Below are 20074 nucleotides of genomic sequence, written 5' to 3'. Positions count from 1 at the left end.
CTGCGTTTAAACTTTTTATCATTTACGTACAGCAATGTACTGGTGCTTGAACTAGAACAATGACATCGGTCAAAGGGAAAGAATATATTACGTAGAACAAATTTAGACACGCCTATATACTATAACTGTGTTACCTTCTGGATTGAAGAATGCCCCAATATTTTCAACACATCAAGGTGGTATGTATCGCGGAATCGTGCTTATATGGCGCCAAATGAGCCGTGGCTATTGCACGTTAATTATTATATCAGATATATATAAAATAATCTCGCCGGATATAACTGTATATTTAGCATATGATAACATATTGAAATCACCTAGTTCGTTTGGAGTTGGGAACGGCTTTCCAAATATAAACACCAAATGTTTGAAAATACGAAACGAATGCAAAAATAGCAACAAGTGTTCTGCTGACACACGTGAATCAGCTTTAATGTCACGAGCAAATTATGTAAACATACAGAATATATTAAAGATAAAAGACCAATTTCAAGATCTACATGTCGAGTTAAACATTTACATTATGTAATTACTTAATTCGAGATGTTCAACCAGGCCGGTGTACACTATAAACAGCTGAGCTCTTGAAATCAAATGAAAAGCGGTTTCCTGAAATCAAACGAAGTGCTACCAGCGATACTCCCTCACACTTCGTCATGTTTTGGGCTGTATGAGTAAGTGTCTTTTTGATACTAGTGTTATTCTGTCTTATTTTTTCTAAGAAAGCTCTTTTGTATTATGACCATATGACGTAATACTTATTTTGAGTGGCCTCGCACCCATTACACTTTAATATTTCAAAAGGCCAACGGGAACAAAAATACGGAACTGAAGTCACAGTTTAAAACTTAAATTCACCCATACGATGTAAATACTCATTACATCAAGCTTTAATTCACAAAAGCTTGTATCGCCAGAATATTAAACAGCAGAAACATGAGTTAAACGTGGTGTTTGTCTACAAATAAACAGTATTTAAACATTATAGGTTCATTATATCATATCGAAGCTTCTTGGTGGTAAACTTAACGTCTACTAGGCCTAATCCAGAAGGGGGGGGGGGTGGATGACTGAATGGTTAGCGTGCGCGCGCTGTATCATACAGGGCTGTAGGTAATTTTTCACAGCACTGCTAATCAAAAAGTCCAATTTCGCCAAATTTGATTAGCAAATTTAAAAATTGATTAGCAGTTTTTCAGTTTCAACATAAAACACCTAAATAACAAGAAATTACTTTAATTCATAACAAATATGATGATTAGATTTCATTCTTAGATTTTTTTTAGCACTGCCACATGTAGTTGTGACAGTTTGTGAATGTGAATGTCTGAAGCCAAATCTTGGCAGTGACTTCCGAAGCCCTACTCATTTTAATTGTTATTTCTTTGTTACGTTAGAAATCTTCTTTAGAAAACAATTTCGTCAGCTTTTTATCGTGTATTACTATTTTGGTTCAATCGCGCGCACCTTTATTATTATTAACTAGTCTAGACACACGCGATATGAACAATAATATTTTACGGGAATTCTTACTTTGATTTATCATGTTACAATACGTTAAGATGTATTTATTTTTATAAATTTTATTTACAATACGCGGGCATACACTGGATTTATTTCTTTCAAAATGTTTTCTGATATAATTACTTGAAATTGACATGTCCCGCAACGTGAGTGGTACTACTTGATTCCCTATTTCCGGTTTAATAGTCGCTATTCATAGAGTTATGTCCCTTTATTATATACATGTAGTATAATGAATTGTGTCTGGGTAGTTCGAGAAGAAAATGTCACACGGAGAATTCAGTTTTGTTTATAAAATTTTATTCGGCATTTTATACACGTTGAAAGTGGATTATCCTTGTGTCAATATCCAAAATGACAGGCATATTAATGATTCGCAGTTACTGCGAATCAAAAACGTTAGATTTTAATTTTTGATTAGCAACGGACAAAATATGTATCGCAAATTGCGCTGCGATACTGGTTGTCGGCAGCCCTGGTATCATAATGTCTGTCATTGAGTCGACTGGCGTGGTTTCGATTCTCCGGTTGTACGTGACAAGGAGTAGGGTCGCCTGTTCAACCTCGTGGGTTTTCTCCGGGTCCTCCGGTTTCCTCCCACTGCTAAAGACCCCTACGCGCAAGCGAATTATATAATTAAAATAAAACCATATGTTAGTCCCGAAATGACCTAGTTTGTGTCGAGTGGACGTTAAACCCCATTTCTCTCTCTCTCCTAATCCAGAAAACGAAACACATCCCATTAGTACCCATACGGGTGGCTAATGTGTAAACTGTAATAAGATATACCACTGCTATGTTATAGTATGTTAGTACAAACATGTACTTTATTTTGTAATATATTATTACGTAAATGTATTCTCTTTTATAGTATATAATCATGTAGTATATAATCTATTGATATGTACATGTACTCTTCTCTATATTGTATAATCCAGTAGACGTGGTACAAGGGTTCATCAGCGAACTGGATGTATGAGATGTGTTGTTGACGTTTGGGAAAGTAGGACGAGGGGAAATGTGTAGGGAGTGAAGTGCTGTAAAGGGATAGTTAGATGTATTATTAATGGTTAGAGTGGCTGTGGTGTTACGGTGAAATACTATGCCGCCACCGTAACACCACAGCTTTATGATTTGTTAGACAGGAGTGATGTAATGGGTGTCAACAACTGGGTATGCTGGTATACCGTGAAATATATATTGTGGGGGGAAGGGCGAAAACGGAAAAATATACAATGTTGACAGTATGTGCCAGGCATGAGGCTGCGCAGACCGAGCGGCAGCTCGATAGGGAGTGTGTGGGAGGGTCACCCTCATAAAAAAAATTTTTTTTAAATTTTAGTTTTCTGTAAGCAGTGAAAACACTATTTTGGCATTGTTTGCGGGGTTAAACCTAAAAATCACATTAATACACCTATTGCACGATATTGTGAAACTAGCTGACGAAGACAGCTCGGGCGGCGATTGTTCGACTCGGGGCTGCTCTGTCAGTATCTAACAAACGCATTTAGTTCGCGTACAACTTTTAAAAACCGAATGTCAGTATGATATTTCTCACATAATTGGTTATCGCAAAAACAGAGTCAACTGAAAGCGAGTAATCTCGACTCTTGTTTGTGGACGGTTTACTACTCAGTGATAAGCCTGCGCCGCAAAAAGAGGTCACGCCTTTTATTATTAGTATAATGACTTCCTCGTGTGCGGCAGGTTAGTTTGCTTCTAAAAACACTGTTTTCCGTTCCAAAAAATACAAAAGTAATTTTCTACCAGATGACCATGGTTCTTTTCACCGAGACTAGATAATTTCTCTCGGTGTAAGGATATAGCTATGGATAAGTTCATACAAGGTCAATAAATCCGCGGGTCACACTGTTGAGAAAATAAACCGATGGGTTTGTTTAGTAGCAAATCGAGCGTGAATCAACTGAGTTTGTACTGAAAAATTTTTGAGTGATATGTATGAACTGTCTTCACACATTCGGTTTATAATTAGCGATACACAGGTACAGTGGCAAGTGTTGTACTTCACAGACTGTTTACCTCCGAACTACCTCCGCACGAAATCCCCGATTTGGGTACTTGTTAAAAGAAAAAGAAATAGTACCTGTGCGCATGCCAGTAAAAAAAACCCTAAGAGTTCGCGCATAAAAATGCCCGAACGTACCAGGCGCCAGGTCATCCAGTAGACGTGGTACAAGGGTTAATCAGCGAACTGGATGTATGAGATGTGTTGTTGACGTTTGGGAAAGTAGGACGAGGGGAAATGTGTAGGGAGTGAAGTGCTGTAAAGGGATAGTTAGATGTATTATGAATGGTTAGAGTGGCTGTGGTGTTACGGTGAAATACTATGCCGCCACCGTAACACCACAGCTTTATGATTTGTTAGACAGGAGTGATGTAATGGGTGTCAACAACTGGGTATGCTGGTACCGTCGCAACGTAGCCGTGAAATATATATTGTGGGGGAGAAGGGCGGAAACGGAAAAATATACAATGTTGACAGTATGTGCCAGGCATGAGGCTGCGCAGACCGAGCGGCAGCTCGATAGGGAGTGTGTGGGAGGGTCACCCTCATAAAAAAATTTTTTTTTAAATTTCAGTTTTCTGTAAGCAGTGAAAACACTATTTTGGCATTGTTTGCGGGGTTAAACCTAAAAATCACATTAATACACCTATTGCACGATATTGTGAAACTAGCTGCCGAAGACAGCTCGGGCGGCGATTGTTCGACTCGGGGCTGCTCTGTCAGTATCTAACAAACGCATTTAGTTGGCGTACAACTTTTAAAAACCGAATGTCAGTATGGTATTTCTCACATAATTGGTTATCGCAAAAACAGAGTAAACTGAAAGCGAGTAATCTCGACTCAAACCTATAGTCTATAGCCTACTTACTACACTCGTCACTACTAGGCTTCCTATATTATTGTTTGTGGACGGTTTACTACTCAGTGATAAGCCTGCGCCGCAAAAAGAGGTCTCGCCTTTTATTATTAGTATAATGACTTCCTCATGTGCGGCAGGTTAGTTTGCTTCTAAAAACACTGTTTTCCGTTCCAAAAAATACAAAAGTAATTTTCTACCAGATGACCATGGTTCTTTTCACCGAGACTAGATAATTTCTCTCGGTGTAAGGATATAGCTATGGATAAGTTCATACAAGGTCAATAAATCCGCGGTCACTTCGGGTCACACTGTTGAGAAAATAAACCGATGGGTTTGTTTAGTAGCAAATCGAGCGTGAATCAACTGAGTTTGTACTGAAAAATTTTTGAGTGATATGTATGAACTGTCTTCACACATTCGGTTTATAATTAGCGATACACAGGTACAGTGGCAAGTGTTGTACTTCACAGACTGTTTACCTCCGAACTACCTCCGCACGAAATCCCCGATTTGGGTACTTGTTAAAAGAAAAAGAAATAGTACCTGTGCGCATGTCAGTAAAAAGAAAACTAAGAGTTCGCGCATAAAAATGCCCGAACGTACCAGGCGCCAGGTCATCCAGGGGAGGGGATGGCCGAATGGTTAGCACGCGCGCGCTGTATCATACGGTCTGTCATTGAGTCAACTGGCGGGGTTTCGATTCCCCGGTTGTACGTGACAAGGAGTAGGGTCGCCTGTCCAACCTCGTGGGTTTTCTCCGGGTCCTCCGGTTTTCTCCCACTGCTAAAGACCCCTACGAGCAAGCGAATGATTGAAATAAAATTGAACCATGTGTTAGTCCCGAAATTACCTATCTCTCTATCTCTTGTATAATCCATTAGTATGCCCACGTACGCTGTTAGAGACTTTTGGCAAGTGGAATTTTCCCCATCCGTATCGCCTATCCGTATCGTCACGTGATACGTTGGGTTATTGTAGTTTTAGAGTTTTGGCAGATTTTCGTGCCGCGTACGTATGGGTAGCTCAGCTGAGTTTAGTTCTATTACAGCATGACGGCAGTTATATCTACCAAGATCAACATCAGTACTAGGTAAGTACCTAGCCTAGAAATTTCTGAAGGGAGAAGGGAGGCGCTTGACAGTTGCTGAGCTTTTTAAAATTTAGAAAACAAATAGTGACGAATCTTATTTAAAATTTTGGGTTTCACTAATGTATTATTTCAGAAAGTATATACCCCTTTTACAGATTTGCAAGAAAAATATGAAAATTCCGCGAAAAACTCATCAAAAGTAATGACAAAATTCCAGTCTTTATCATGGTTAAAATCACATCAAATATACACCTATCTAGGATACACTTAGATTCATAAAAACGTCACGGCACAACATTTCAGCGTTTAAAAGTAGCAAAAAATACGGTAAAAAGACGATGGTGTTATACGGAAAAGTTCCGTATGAAAGCTGTTCGATACGTGGTGACGTATCCGTGTGCCGTGTCACGTATGAGCAATACACACACATTGATGACGTCACACGCAAAATCGATACGAATACGGATCAGGAATTTACGCCTGCCAAATGGCTCTGTTATATAACATGCTAGTACATACATTGTATATTATACAATCTATTAGTATATACACGTACTCTCTTCCATATTTGCCCCCCCCCCCTCCCCACAGCTAAAGACCCCTACGCGCAAGCGAATTATTGAAATAAAAAATTTAACCATATGTTAGTCCCGAAATGACCTAGTTTGTGTCGAGTGGACGTTAAACCCCATCTACTATTGCTATCAATTCCCTATTACATATAATCTATTATCAGGTACATGCACAAATTATATAATGCACATATATCCATCCAATCAATCTGTGAAAATATTCAATATTTAGATAAACACGTGTCCTTTTCACCGAATTTCAATACCACCACATGTTAAGTACCAAATTTATTTTGGAAAAGAAATATGGGCGTTATGAACGATCATTTCATAAATTAAGTTAGAATCTTCACAAGATGCGTGATTCATACGTCTGCTTTCATTCAATTTACAGGTACAAAAACTGTTTACTTGCATAAGAAAAAATATTGACACATTTTTTAAAACCGCAAGTTCTGGTATATTGCCTATTTTAAAATTGTACTGGTACAAAACGTTATTAATTACATAAAAACACATATTGGCGCGATTTTTGGAAAGCGTATGAGTGCTAGCCGCCCCATTTAACACAATATATTGCATAAAATTTAATGCATGCCCTAGTTAACGAGATTTGACTGCTGCTAGTACGCAATTTATTGGTAGCAGACGCTGAATCAGAAGTCTTGTGAAGAATATTTGAGAAGAATAGTAAAGTACTAAAAAATGTTGTGTGTTCTAATTGCTTTAACTCAATTAACAAGCACATTTCGGAAAAAAAATAGTTGACGAATTCCTTGTCCTGTCATTCATTATATGGTCTATTTACCTTTGTGTTGTTCAAATATATTCTATGGATAACAAGCACAGAAAACGAGTTCGGTTAAATAAATGAAATGCATTAATTACTCTCAACCACAAACATAACAATCATAGCTCTTGTTTTATTCAATTTCGTAATTTGCGGTTTACGTATACAATAGTTCAACAGTAGATTAGCTTGAGATTCGCCTTTTCGCAATCTGTAAACTTCCCCAAGTATGAAACCTTCATAATGACCCAAAGCAACCATAAATACCTGTTGCTGAAGAAAATAATCTTATGACGTATAATTTACAATCGACTGACTTTTCTATGGCTTGTAAAATGATATTAACGACAATTCGAAAAGTGGTATTCAAGATTCAAGGCCGCGTTTACGACGCTTCGTAAAGTTGTATTGACGTTAGTTTGCAAAGTGGTATGGGTGCTTGATAAAGATAGATTGTAAAATGGTTTTAATGGCGTTCGTAGAGAGGTATTGTACGTACAGTGATATCAACCGTGGTTTGTGTAAAGTGGCATTACCGACGGTTTGTAAACCGGTAATAATCATGGTTAGTAAAATGTTATCAATAGCGGTTTGTGAAGTGATGTTAACGATGGTTTGTAAAATGTTATTAACGACGGTTTGTAAATTGGTATTAACGATGGTTTGTAGAGTGGTATTGACGAACTTAGTTTGTAAGTGATATTAACGATGGTTTGTTAAGTGGTAGTAACCAAGGATCGTAAAGTGGTATTAACAATGGTTTGAAAAGCGATATTTTTGGCGGTTCACAAAGTGCCATCAAGGTTGCTTTATAAAGATAGTTCGTAAAGTGGTATTAGCGACGTTGGAAAGTGCTATTAACGAGATCGTAGAGTGCTATTAACGATGGGCTGCAAAGTGGTATTTACAGCGGTTCGTAAAGTTGCATTTACGATGTTTACATAATACAAAAACTTTCTGCTAAATCATATCCATTACATTCAGAACGCTTTGCTAAATCATATCCTGTAGATTAAAAATGTAGTTGAAATAAAACATCGAATTGAAAATAGTGAAATCGAGATGACCCTGCTCTGATTTAAATTCCCATCATCATCTGACAATCCTCATCTTATCAGTATATTTTAAAAAGGAACTCATAAACCTAAATAACCAATTAGGCGTATATTCTTTGGGTTTTTTTCTTACAAGCGAGCATATATAATAAAGTTTATTAGCTTTCGCCACTATCACCAAAAACTTGAATTTTAATAAACTCAAAAGAAAGATATTTTATAGCTATACTGTGCTGCATGATGCGGAAATTGATTTCAATTTAGCTTTACCATCCTTTATTTTTTTTTCAAAATTTTTAAATATTTTTAAAGTTTAATATAACATTAATATTGAGGAAACCGGAATTATATTTTTTCATGGTTATCTTACAACCTTGAAGCCAATTATTATTTTTCCATTCTCTTGTATTCCTTCTCTCACTCTTTTTCGCGCTCTTGTAGTCTGACTCATTACAGGTTGGCAAGAGAAACACGAATATTGCAGCAATCTGTTTTATCTTCTTCCACAAGTGTTCATCACACCGTGATTCATACTGCAGACAGTAAAAACTACCTACATAGTACACAACCGGCTTCTTTTGAAGAAGGTCTCGTGCTGAGTGAAAACTGAAATCCAGACCGAAACACGACATGCATTCTAACCAAATCTCTCTCCTAAGGAGATGAACAATTCATCAATTAAACCGCAGTCAATGACAACATTAGACTGAAATCCACGTTCTGACTGAGTGATTTTTTGTTTTATTTTGAATTTTCTTCAGATCATGAATTAGGATAATGGTAAATTAAAAGAAAGAAAGTAAGGAATATAAAACTAACGTATAACATAATTGAATTACCAATATATTTCACTCGGTTGCTGGCTTGATATATTATAATTCAATTCAAAAACACGGTTTAATTGGGACGAATTATTTTATGGTTAATAATTATCACTAGCAAGCCGTCACGTCATAAGCCCGTAATCAGACGATAACTTTAACCATTGCGGACAACAGACGGACAGAGTGTGGCGATATTATACGAATCTATTTCACTTTGGGCCTATAAAAATGTAATACCAGTGAAAGGATCTTTAAATTCAGGTTAAAGTTTTTTCTCCACAAATATATGACCCTAACGGTCATGGTGTTAGTACGTACAGACTAAAAGTGCGCTTTTTATCACAATATTTTGTACTAGTTAACATTCTAATACCCATGTAACATCATCATAAACTATACCGTCATGACGGTATCCAACCTTCTCGTAATTATGAGAGGGTTTGGGTCAAGCGTTCTTATGCGTGCGCTTTAGATCATACAATTTGTCACCGTGTCAAATGGAGTGGTTTCGATCCCACACTTGTCACTGAGAAGGTACAAAGTCACTGAGAAGGTGCAAAGTAGCCTGTCCAACCTCGTGCGTTTGCTCCAGGTTCCAGGGTAGGGTTCCCCAACTTCGCTGATAAAGACCCGTTCACGCAAGCGAACTATGAAAATATGGTTGAACCAAATGATAGTTATGAAATTTCCTAGTCTGTGTTCAATTCTTGATCAAAAGAGAACTAGTACCACTGGTCAAAATCAAAATCTAAATAAATAGCTTCATGAACCAAACGCCTTAACCATCTTACCATTTTGACCAAGATATTATATCAACACCAATAAATAGTGAAATAAGGAGTATAGGGTGTTAGGCAGTCCATAATAAAGATCTTGACTGAAATATCTGGAGTTAGTTAGTAATACATTTGGTGTCCTCGTGTTGCGAATGTGTACCTTCCTTTGTCCAGAACGTTTATGATTATTACACGTGTGTTCGGATGCTGCGACCAATCACTGACCCGAAAGGTTCACATCAACAGTCTTTACAACATATTATGCGCTTGTGTTTTGAATTATTTGAAACATACATTGATCAATAAACAAGTCTGAGACAGAAGACTTGTATCAGAGAAAGTTCCAGTACTAGTGGACTTGTGCGGCCTTCTATACTTTGAAAGGTCAGACAGTTCTTGTCCTCGGTAAACCTGTTGGGCTGAAACACAATGGCATGCTGCTTGATATTTATAAATGATAACAATGAAGCGAGTGCTTCACACAACCTTGCATTTGATAGCCATACATGTAATGGTACCGTTGAATTTATCAAAGATTATTTGTAGATGCTGACGAATGCTTCATTAACTATGACATGGCATTGAAATCGCGTATTACCTTTCATGTTTATTATGATATTCTTAGGTGAACGCTTTTTAAGCTTATTGGGGCTAAAGTGCGAGCAGAACATAATTCAAGTTAAAACATCGTTGAACAGGCAATAAAGGGAAACTTTGCCGCAAAAACAAAAGTTATATACTAGACTACATAAAATGCATGACAGTAATATACAAATCATTCGTTAACGGACAATATATAAAACATGATAACAATGCACAATATAATATACAAAACAACGTAACGGAACATGGTGGTTTGCATATAAAACAACATACAATGCACAAATGTAGTGTAAAAAACAACAGAGCAGTTGCACCCTTGCAATATACAAAACATCGTGACAATGCACCCAAGCAGCGCTAATTACAAGCACCAACGTTAACCCAAAACTGTCAGTTACGTGAGCGTACAGTGTGACTCTCTGGGTCGTACGAAAATTGTACAACTCTATTATCAAAGATTGACATACCCATTTGGAATATAAAGCACGAAGATCACCCATCTTACTATTACACAATCCACTCGCCTATAAAATACTCATTGATAAATCTCTAGATTATCAACAATCGCCAACACCAACACGAAGCAAAGGTCTGGCGAAACGTGCCACGTTTTATGTAAGGTTAGAAGTTTAGCGTGGGAGGACAACCTGGCGTCCAATAACAATAATCAGCTTAAACGAACAATAATAAGTTCCCGTGTCTTAAAGTCTTAATACGTCTTAAAATCGGTCTTTCGTTCATGGCATATACATCGTCGCATTATTTAACCGCAAATAAAATTCATTTAACAACATACTGGTAGGCAGCAGATTTAAAACAAGATGAACTCCTTAATGAAAACGATGGTGTATTCTGGAGTTCAATATTGAATTATAGTAAATCATATCTCTGACCCACTAGGCATGTGGTACTTACAAATATGTTGTCATAAAAAAAACTTTAAAGGGATTAGACAAGCCCTGGTAGAGCAAAGAAACGAAAGGACAATAGACACCACACCTTAAATAATTATTTATGCTTTATAACATCTCAATTAAGAGAATGAAGAAGTAAAAGTGTTTGATTTTATTAACTGGGCGTATTTAAAAAAGAAAAACAAATTATGTATTTATCACGGTAACCATAAAAGTGCGTGTACTTTAATCGATGTCATTGAGGAAGCTATGGGAGGTAAGTCTTTTTCGTCGCAGTCTGTGTACCTATATAATTCTGACCATTTCGTGCGTGTTGCGCAATGAACCAGCATCGTACCTGCCATAGAGTTATACATCCATATTAATACGAAATGAACTGCATGACATAACAAATGTCTGATAACATAATCCCAGCTGGCATTGAGAAACATTAAAATAATTTGTGTCATACAAGTTACTTGTTATAACTGACTACAATTAATCATTCATGCGCTGTTTTAACAATAACGTTTAAGACATTAAAATATTTTATTTTTAATTTCATTTTCTTGTGTGTGTAGAAAAATTAGGTCTTTGGTTTTTTTTTATTATCAAAGAATGCTATAAAACTCACGTTTAGACAATATATGCATCATAATATGAATTTCCCATGCATTTAACGGGGTTATAAAACCACCCCATAACTAAAAGTGAGAAAAATTGCAAAACGTAAAAAAGTTATTTTGAAAAGCCCCAGTTAGAGAGCTAGTTCCTTCTTTTATAAATGTAATTTTTGCAGTTAATCATTTTTGCGTTGACACTTATTTGGATGAATTCCCTAGTTTGATTTAAACTTATGAAATACAATTTTAAACTGCATCTAAATGTGGCGGATGCAGTGTTCAGGTATTATATCTTAAGTCAAGATACCTAATAATGATAACGGCTTCATTAGCCTGATTGGCGCAGAAATGTAGGAAGTATGGCCCATTTCATTCACGTATTCATTCATATACCTAATAAAGGCCCCCACGTAGATCTATAGGCGAGTGACTACCGGCTTTTGTAATAATGCAAATCTTGGACTTCAAACTTATTTTAAATGCGTGCTGATACAAACTGAAGTCGCTCATGCAATTCCAACAATGGGTTCCGATAATAAATACTGTAATATACAAAACAACATAACAGTTGCACCCTGGCAATATACAAAACATCATGACAATGCACCGAAGCAGCGCTAATTACCCTGGGTCGTACGAAAATTGTACAACTCTATTATCAAAGATTGACATACCCATTTGGAATATAAAGCACGGATATCACCCATCTTACTATTACACTATCCACTCTCCTATAAAATACTCATTGATAAATCTCTAGATTATCAACAATCGCCAAAACCAACACGAAGTAAAGGTCTGGCGAAACGTGCCACGTTTTATGTAAGGTTACAACTTTAGCGTGGGAGGACAACCTGGCGTCCAATAACAATAGGGAGCTTAGACGAACAACAATAAGCTGCCTTGTCAAGTCTTAAAATCGTTCGTTCGTTCATGGCCATGTACATCGTCGCATTATTTAACCGTAAATAAAATTCATTTAACAATATACTGGCAGGCAGCAGATTTAAAACAAGATGAACTCCTTAATGAAAACGATGGTGTATTCTGGAGTCCAATATTGAATTATAGTAAATCATATATCTGACGTGTAGTAGATATAAGCGACCCGCTAGGCATGCGGTACTTTCAGATATGTAGTCATTAAAAAAAACTTTAAATAGATTGCAAAAACTGAAGTCGCTTAGGCAATTCTAACTTTGAGTTCCGATAAGAAATACTACAGTTGGCAATAGTACTAACTGCCTGGCATTGGAGATGGGGGCGTTATTGGCTTCCGTGTCTTGGCGCGCATTATGATGAAAGGATGTAACCTACTACTTGTAACACGTGTGATTTACAAGTATCCCGAGATCATCCAGACGGAAATCAGAAGCTAACAGACAAAACCACTGACCTATTACATACCAACAAAAATACAGGCAACCCTGGCTCCAGACCGGTGTTTTCAGAAGTGAAACATTAATCCAATATCGTGATTCTCGAGTGTCTGAGTAAATAACTTATAACAACTACAAATACTCGTCATTTGGCCTTAAAAACATAACATTTCCTAATGTACATATTTATAGACGTCAATCGTATTCAGTTCCAAGTACTATACATCTACAATTTATGATGCATGTGTTATGTGTGAATTACTCGGGTTTTTTTCGTGTGGGTGATGTTTTACTAAGGTCAGTGGTATGGTGGTCAACTAGAAGTCAGTCGTACCCGGACACCTGGTACCGCTGTTTGTCGTGCATTTTGTACACGGGGAACAGTCCATTTGCTGATTACACTATTTTGTCAGTCAATAACTCCCACAATGGTCATCTAGAATTATCAGGTGTTACAGTTGCGACCGATCTAAATTTCATGATAGACGTACATTTATTTATAGAGTGAAGAGGGTGGGGTGGAGTGAAGTGGGCGGGTAGGGGGTGGGGGATATTATGATAAGAAAGGTGACCATTAAGAGATTACCTGCAGGTCAACAGTTCTAAATATACAGTTTGGATTTTGTGTCCGAAAGGGTGAGGTTGTAATTGAAATGAAATGGGGTTTAATGTCCCAGGCTTCTGCTCCAACCGGGATAACAAAGGCGGAGGTGCGCCACGAATGACGAATCCTATGAGGGTAATTTTGCCCGGTCGGTAGCGCTACGGCGTACTCTTATTTCGAATTCCAGCTGTCACCTTTTCTTTTACTTCCACGACAACGTGTACACGGGACCTCGGCTTTCGTCCCACCAAAACGACTAGACATCGTTCGTTGCCAGGTTCTCCGCCCTGCACCACTGACAAGGGGGGGGAGGCAACACTGGAAAATCACAGAGAAAATTCTCGGCCAACACCGATTAGTGAGCCAACTCGGTGAACCAGTGTGGTGGTTATGTGGAAATCAATTGTACAATAGATGCATCACTTAATAAAATAGATGAACGTGTTATATATGAGTTACATAGGTTTTTAAAGGGGATGGGACTATATTAAGGTCAATAAGGGAGTGGTATGATGGTCATCTGGAAGTTATATAAACAAGGTATGTCCAGAGTCAATATGATAAGCCGTAAGTAAACATAGATACGACGAATATAGAACTAAAGAAACATTAAAATATCCCAGTAGAAAAGGTGTGGTATGAGGGGTTATCTTATTAAGACAAGGTGTCCAAATTTAAAGATTAGGTGACAAAGCTATATTTATGTTAAAGGCAATTTCGTGAGTTGACGATTTACTAAAAAGGGCCGAGACTTTCCCATGTATAGCTTATCTTCTGAGTGTTCAGTGGAGGTGGCAGTACATTGCTTAGCGACTTATATCTGTAAAACATTATAACATGCATGTTTGATACTAACTCTCACTGTTCAGGTGAAGGGGCAGTACATCGCTTAGTAAGTTAGATCTGTAAAAACGTGATGACATGCATGATCGATCTTAACTCTCACTGTTTTATTTGTCTTATAACATACACTGTATGCTCAATTTAATGTAGCACAACGATTATGTCATGTCAGCATGTCATGTGTCCGGGGACCGGGGTAATATAATGTAAGTCCAAGTCCGACGAAAGACGTAAACCTTGCAGTCTTATTACATTTTAGTTCTATTATTATTTCGTCTTCGTTAGCGCGGCTGGTGCAGAAAGCACGACATTAAACCCCATTTCATTAATTTATCTGTTATAGTACTTTAAATATTCGCATATAATTGTACTTGCATTAGAAATGAAATGAAATGAAATGGGGTTTAACGTCCTACTGTTTTGCTCCGAACTGAGCTAATGAAGACGGGCATACGCCATATAGTGTGCTATGAATGAAAGTTTGCCCGGACAGCCACACTACGGCCTACTCTTATATCGAATTCCAACTGCCAAGGGATCTTTTACGTGCACACCAATGTCTACACGGGATCTCTGATTTTTCGTCCCATCCGAACGACTAGACAGCTGCCCTTGTCAGACACCCCGTCCTGCATCACTGACAAGGGGAACCACGCCGGAAAATCTGGATCGTACACTCGACTTCCAGGCTAGCGACCCAGCATCCTACCCACTCAGCAACCGTAACCCCCTACTTATATTAGAATCTGCCGCAAAATTGAAATATTATAAACTATATGTATCTTTCCGTAGGCATAAAGTTTTAAAACTATTCAAATCCAATACAAAATCTGTTAAAACAAAAATGTGTTTGAAATTTAGAACACATTTTGTTGATATTAATAAAATGCAACTGTGTCATATTCTAACTAAAATGCTATGTTGTAAAATGAATCACTCTGCACTCCTTTTTCCCCATTCAGACACTAGTCATAATACGGTGAACAGAATGTGACCTCTGTGAAATTTATATTTGATGTGTATCTTGTCAACGAGTGTCAACTGATGATTTAAAATAGGAACACACTTTTTTTATACCTAACACAGACGATATGACAGGTATTAGCGAAATCTGCGGAACGTTTAACCTGGGACTAACATATAACCGAGGGATTAAATGTTTTGTTGCGAAGACTATCACATTTGCTTGCAGTATGTGATAACCATAAGTACCCCCACCCCCTCCACCCCCTTACTGTGATGTAGTGTGCGGTAATAGCCACCGTTCTCCAATATAGAAGAAGGTGGGTATTCTAGTGGTCTGTTATGGAGTCAATCGGCGTGGCTTCCATTCCCCGCCTGAACGTGACAAGGAGAAGGGTCTAGGCTCGAGAGTTTTTTTTTTTTCTCTGGGTCCTTCTGTATCCTCCGTGATCCTACGCACAAGCAGATTATTATAATAACACTGGACCATACGTTAGACCCGAAATGACAGAATTTGTGTCGACTGGACGTTAAACCCTATTTCTCTCTACAATATTGGAGGTCCATATTAAACCTTGTCCAATATATATCCCCCCTCCCCCGCACACCCTACCCACAGAGCGTCCAAGATTCATTATTGGCGATGTCTATTTATTTGCATTGTCAGTTTGAAGTCAGAAGTCAGCATAACAGGCTTGCGGGCTTGAATTTATATCAAATTCAATTCGGCCCACGCAATATCAATTCGGCCTCTGCAATAAAAGTGAGGAAGGATTTATGAGCATACCCAAACTGATATTCATTTATTTTACACCCTTTTGTACACACAAGCATTGTTCATTTTAGTAAACACATTTATAACTGGGCAGATAAATGAATATTCTTCATTGTTCCATTAATCACTCAGCGAGATTAGCTATTTCTAACAATTGAGTTTCATCTTCGACACCAGTTGTAATAATAGGCACATCAATTCGCTGAATCTACCGCCCACGAAGCAAGTATTTATTGTTGTTCTCTTTAGGAAAATTGTCACAATCTATCATTGTGTCCTCTAACTCATTCATGTAATATATGCAAATCAAAAGCTCTGTAACAAAAGGCAAAACCTATCAATGAAAACTGCATATTATTACGCGCACGAAAGATAGTTCACAATACCCTCGAATTTATATCATAGTTACAGTCATGCATCCAGTTGCACAATAAGGTGTGAAAGATCAACCGCGAATTCGGGTTTTAGGGGAGCATTTAGGGTGGAAACACCGAAACATTTTTACAACCAGGCTCGTTTCAAACCGACCATCCAAATTTTGCCCGGACAGTGCACTACGGCCTACTCTTATTTTGAATTATACTGGCAAGGGTTCACTTACGTGCACGCCAATGTCTACACGGGACCTTGGTTTTCTGTCCCATCCGAACGACTATACGTTGTCCCTTGCCAGGCCCTCCGTCCTACACCACTGACAATGGTGCACTGAGCAATACACAGATTATAAAGCCTTACCGTATATATATGTTAGTATCGATACAGCCCTGCTTCTCATGCCCAAGGTGCAGTAACAAGTTTTTAATTGTACAATATAGATACGCAAGTATATCCTATATGAATGATAAAGAGACAGTCTTTTTTAATGTGTTGCTAAGAATGAACGAATGAATCACCTTATAACAGGTAATATTTATAGTAAGTATATGGGGTGACTTTGATAGGTCTACCTGATATGCATACACTGATATCAGGATACAAAAGTGAATGAAATAAGCTTAGGATTAAATAGTAAATATATATTTATATAAAAAAGGGATTACCTATAAGCTGTAAATATATAAACATGAGTGCACACATCTTGCATGTTTTATCCGATGTAATACTGCAAAAAGGCTTATCAACATTATTAAATACCGCCTTGTATCAACACGATTAAAGAAAATGAGGTCAGATTAAATTGCTGGTCTCGTGTCAGAACTAAGAATAAATATTAATCCTCCTGACAATACACCTATATAACATATATATAATCCACTTATTGCATCACAACCTTTAGACATACTCTCTCCTGTCTCGTATCTAAACTACATGTAGGTCACCCGTAGCATTATATGCACAGTTCAGCTCTTTTTTTTGTCCAGTCTAATTCGAGCACCGTAGGTAACAACACAACGTGTGAGTAATTTGCCCACTTTTAATGACGTCCTTATTACGTTGTTGTGTAGTAAAGACTACGTCACACAGATCACTTTAAAAGGACCTTTGATTTTATTCTCTCTTACAACTGACTCCAGCCAGTTGCATCTGTCCCAGACAAAACTCAGAAAAAAAGAGAAAACGTTCCCGAATGTTTTGTATTCAGTGTTATGCGATATAGGCATTATATCGGGACCAATAGAATTTCTTGTGGTATATTTTCTTTGAAAACAAATCTAATGCTATTAGTGGGAATAATAAGCCAGGAGTTGGGTTCATTAAGGTACGTATATCAACAAGTAGCAGATTTTTTTTCCAATGTTGGATAAATTACTGGGCAAATAATACAGCGAATTGAAATAATTGTGCCATGGCCTATTTTCTGTAACTTTGGATCCAGAATGATTGATTTATTAATAAATGTTAATGACCAATGCAGAAAATATGCTTATTCCAGATCCAAGTTTATTCTGTATTTTAATGAGAAAAGCAAAACCTATTAGTCTAGTAGTAAAAAAACTTGGGCGATGATTCACTAGTCAATTATCAACTACTTTGACTGGACATTCTGTTAATATCGCCCTTCGAGGAAAAAAATTCGAAATAACGGACACTGGCGATTCATTCTTCTGTGCAACAGACCGAAAAAAAAATATATCAATCATAAATGAATTCTTCGTTTGTATTAAAAATATAACGAAGTATTTCATAAAATCAGGATTTTATTATCATAAAAAGTTGATATTTAAAACTCTTTAAAGAGTAATTCGAGATGAACCTGCCACTTTAGTTCTGGCTTTATTTTCGTAGCAGTGCTGTGTGGCCCTATATATCCCCACCACGCCCACACGTGTAACTCTACCTGTGTAAGCAAATCTAGACGACCAACGCCCGGACAAGAGTCAAGTGACATTTGTCTACCTTTTCCTCTTGTTTTCATATCACAGTGTTACGAGGACTTCAACCCTTCAACTCCATACAGACAAATATTTCTATTCTTGACTTAATAAAACATAAAAATATGCCCAGACTTTGAGTGTGTTTACTTTTGGCGATTAACATGATGATATAAGCGGAATGGGCGGGAAGGTGACGTGACTTTGACTGTGTACCTTATTACGTGTTCTTTGGCACACTGACTTGATTTGATAACCGAAACAATACTTGCTCAGAAGTGATATTTTAACACTTGGTCTTCTGAGCTACTGGATACAAATGACAATTATTCCAAGAGGAAAACGATAATATCAATAATTGAAAAGCCAGTGTTTTACGTTATTTGACATTAGGGAGTCCTTAATCTGTTATTTAGCCAATAAAACCAAGCAAGCAAATTATAAAACTTGTGAGTCACAAAATTTTCTAACGAGAGTAATATTGATTTTTGTGGCAAGAAACAAGACAGAAGAGAAATTATCTTTAAATTCAGAAGTGGAAACAATTTTGGAAACGAAATAAAAATATGGGATTTAACGTTTTTGTTTTCTTCTCCAATTGGGCTCATGAAGACGATCAGTGTGCTATGAGGAGAATTTTGCCCGGACAACGGCATACTCTTATTTCGATTTCTAACTGCCACGGGATAAAATGTGTCCTTGACAGTCCATCCACCCTGTACTATTGACAGTGGGACACCAGGCTGGTAAGTCCCGAAAAACTTTCTTGGCTAGTACAGGGATCTCCTGGTTGGTGAACCCGAGTCATACTCCCCCAGCCACCATGGCTCCAAAACATTTCTGGACATGTTCTGAAACATCCGAGTAATACAGCCGTGATTGGTGTTCGATCCCAGTGTTGAGAGAGAGATAGAGAGAGAAATGGGGTTTAACGTCCACTAGACACAAATTAGGTCATTTCGGGACTAACATATGGTTTAATTTTATTTACATAATTCGCTTGCACGTAGGGGTCTTTAGCAGTGGGAGGAAACCGGAGGACCCGGAGAAAACCCACGAGGTTGGACAGGCGACCCTACTCCTTGCCACGTACAACCGGGATTCGAAACCACGCCAGTCGACTCAATGACAGACTTTATGATACAGCGCGCGCACGTTAACCATTCAGCCATCCAACCCCCGGATCCCAGTGTTGACCAAGATAGCTTATCGTGATTTTCCGGCGTGGTTACACCCTGTCAGTTGTGCAGGACGGAGCGTCTGGCAAGGGACATTGAATAATCGTTCGGATGGGACGAAAAACCCAGGGTCCCTGTACACATTGGCTTACACGTAAATGAACCCTTGACAGTATAATTCGAAATAAAAGTAGCACGTAGTGCCGCTGTCCGGACAAAATGTCCCTTATAGCACACTGCATGGCGCATGCCCGTCTTTATTAACCCAGTGGGTACAGAACAGTAGTACTTTAAACCTCGTTTCATTTTATTTCAGTAGTACAGCCAGTACATTTTGGCACGTGTCTACTTCATATTATACCATTTTCCCCGTTTAGTCGTTTAT

General features: G+C 37.8%; 1 protein-coding gene across 6 annotated transcripts in view; it reads right to left on the bottom strand.

The window, feature by feature from the left end:
* Window positions 1-20074, bottom strand: part of LOC126814729 (matrix metallopeptidase-21) — a 112902-nt gene that overhangs the window by 33512 nt on the left and 59316 nt on the right. The window contains exon 1 of one of the 6 annotated variants that reach the window (XM_050540090.2): window positions 17240-17513. The exons of 4 other annotated variants lie outside the window; for them this stretch is intronic. The gene's annotated coding sequence lies outside the window, so the exon portion shown is untranslated. Of the gene's footprint in view, window positions 1-12309; window positions 12330-17239; window positions 17514-20074 lie in introns of those variants that run through there. One more of the 6 variants, XM_050540095.2, reaches the window with a different exon arrangement.

The sequence above is a fragment of the Patella vulgata genome, chromosome 3, assembly GCF_932274485.2.
Source record: "Patella vulgata chromosome 3, xgPatVulg1.2, whole genome shotgun sequence".
In the NCBI taxonomy this organism is placed as follows: Eukaryota; Metazoa; Mollusca; class Gastropoda; family Patellidae; genus Patella; species Patella vulgata.
This window is presented reverse-complemented; position numbering and strand designations above follow the sequence as displayed.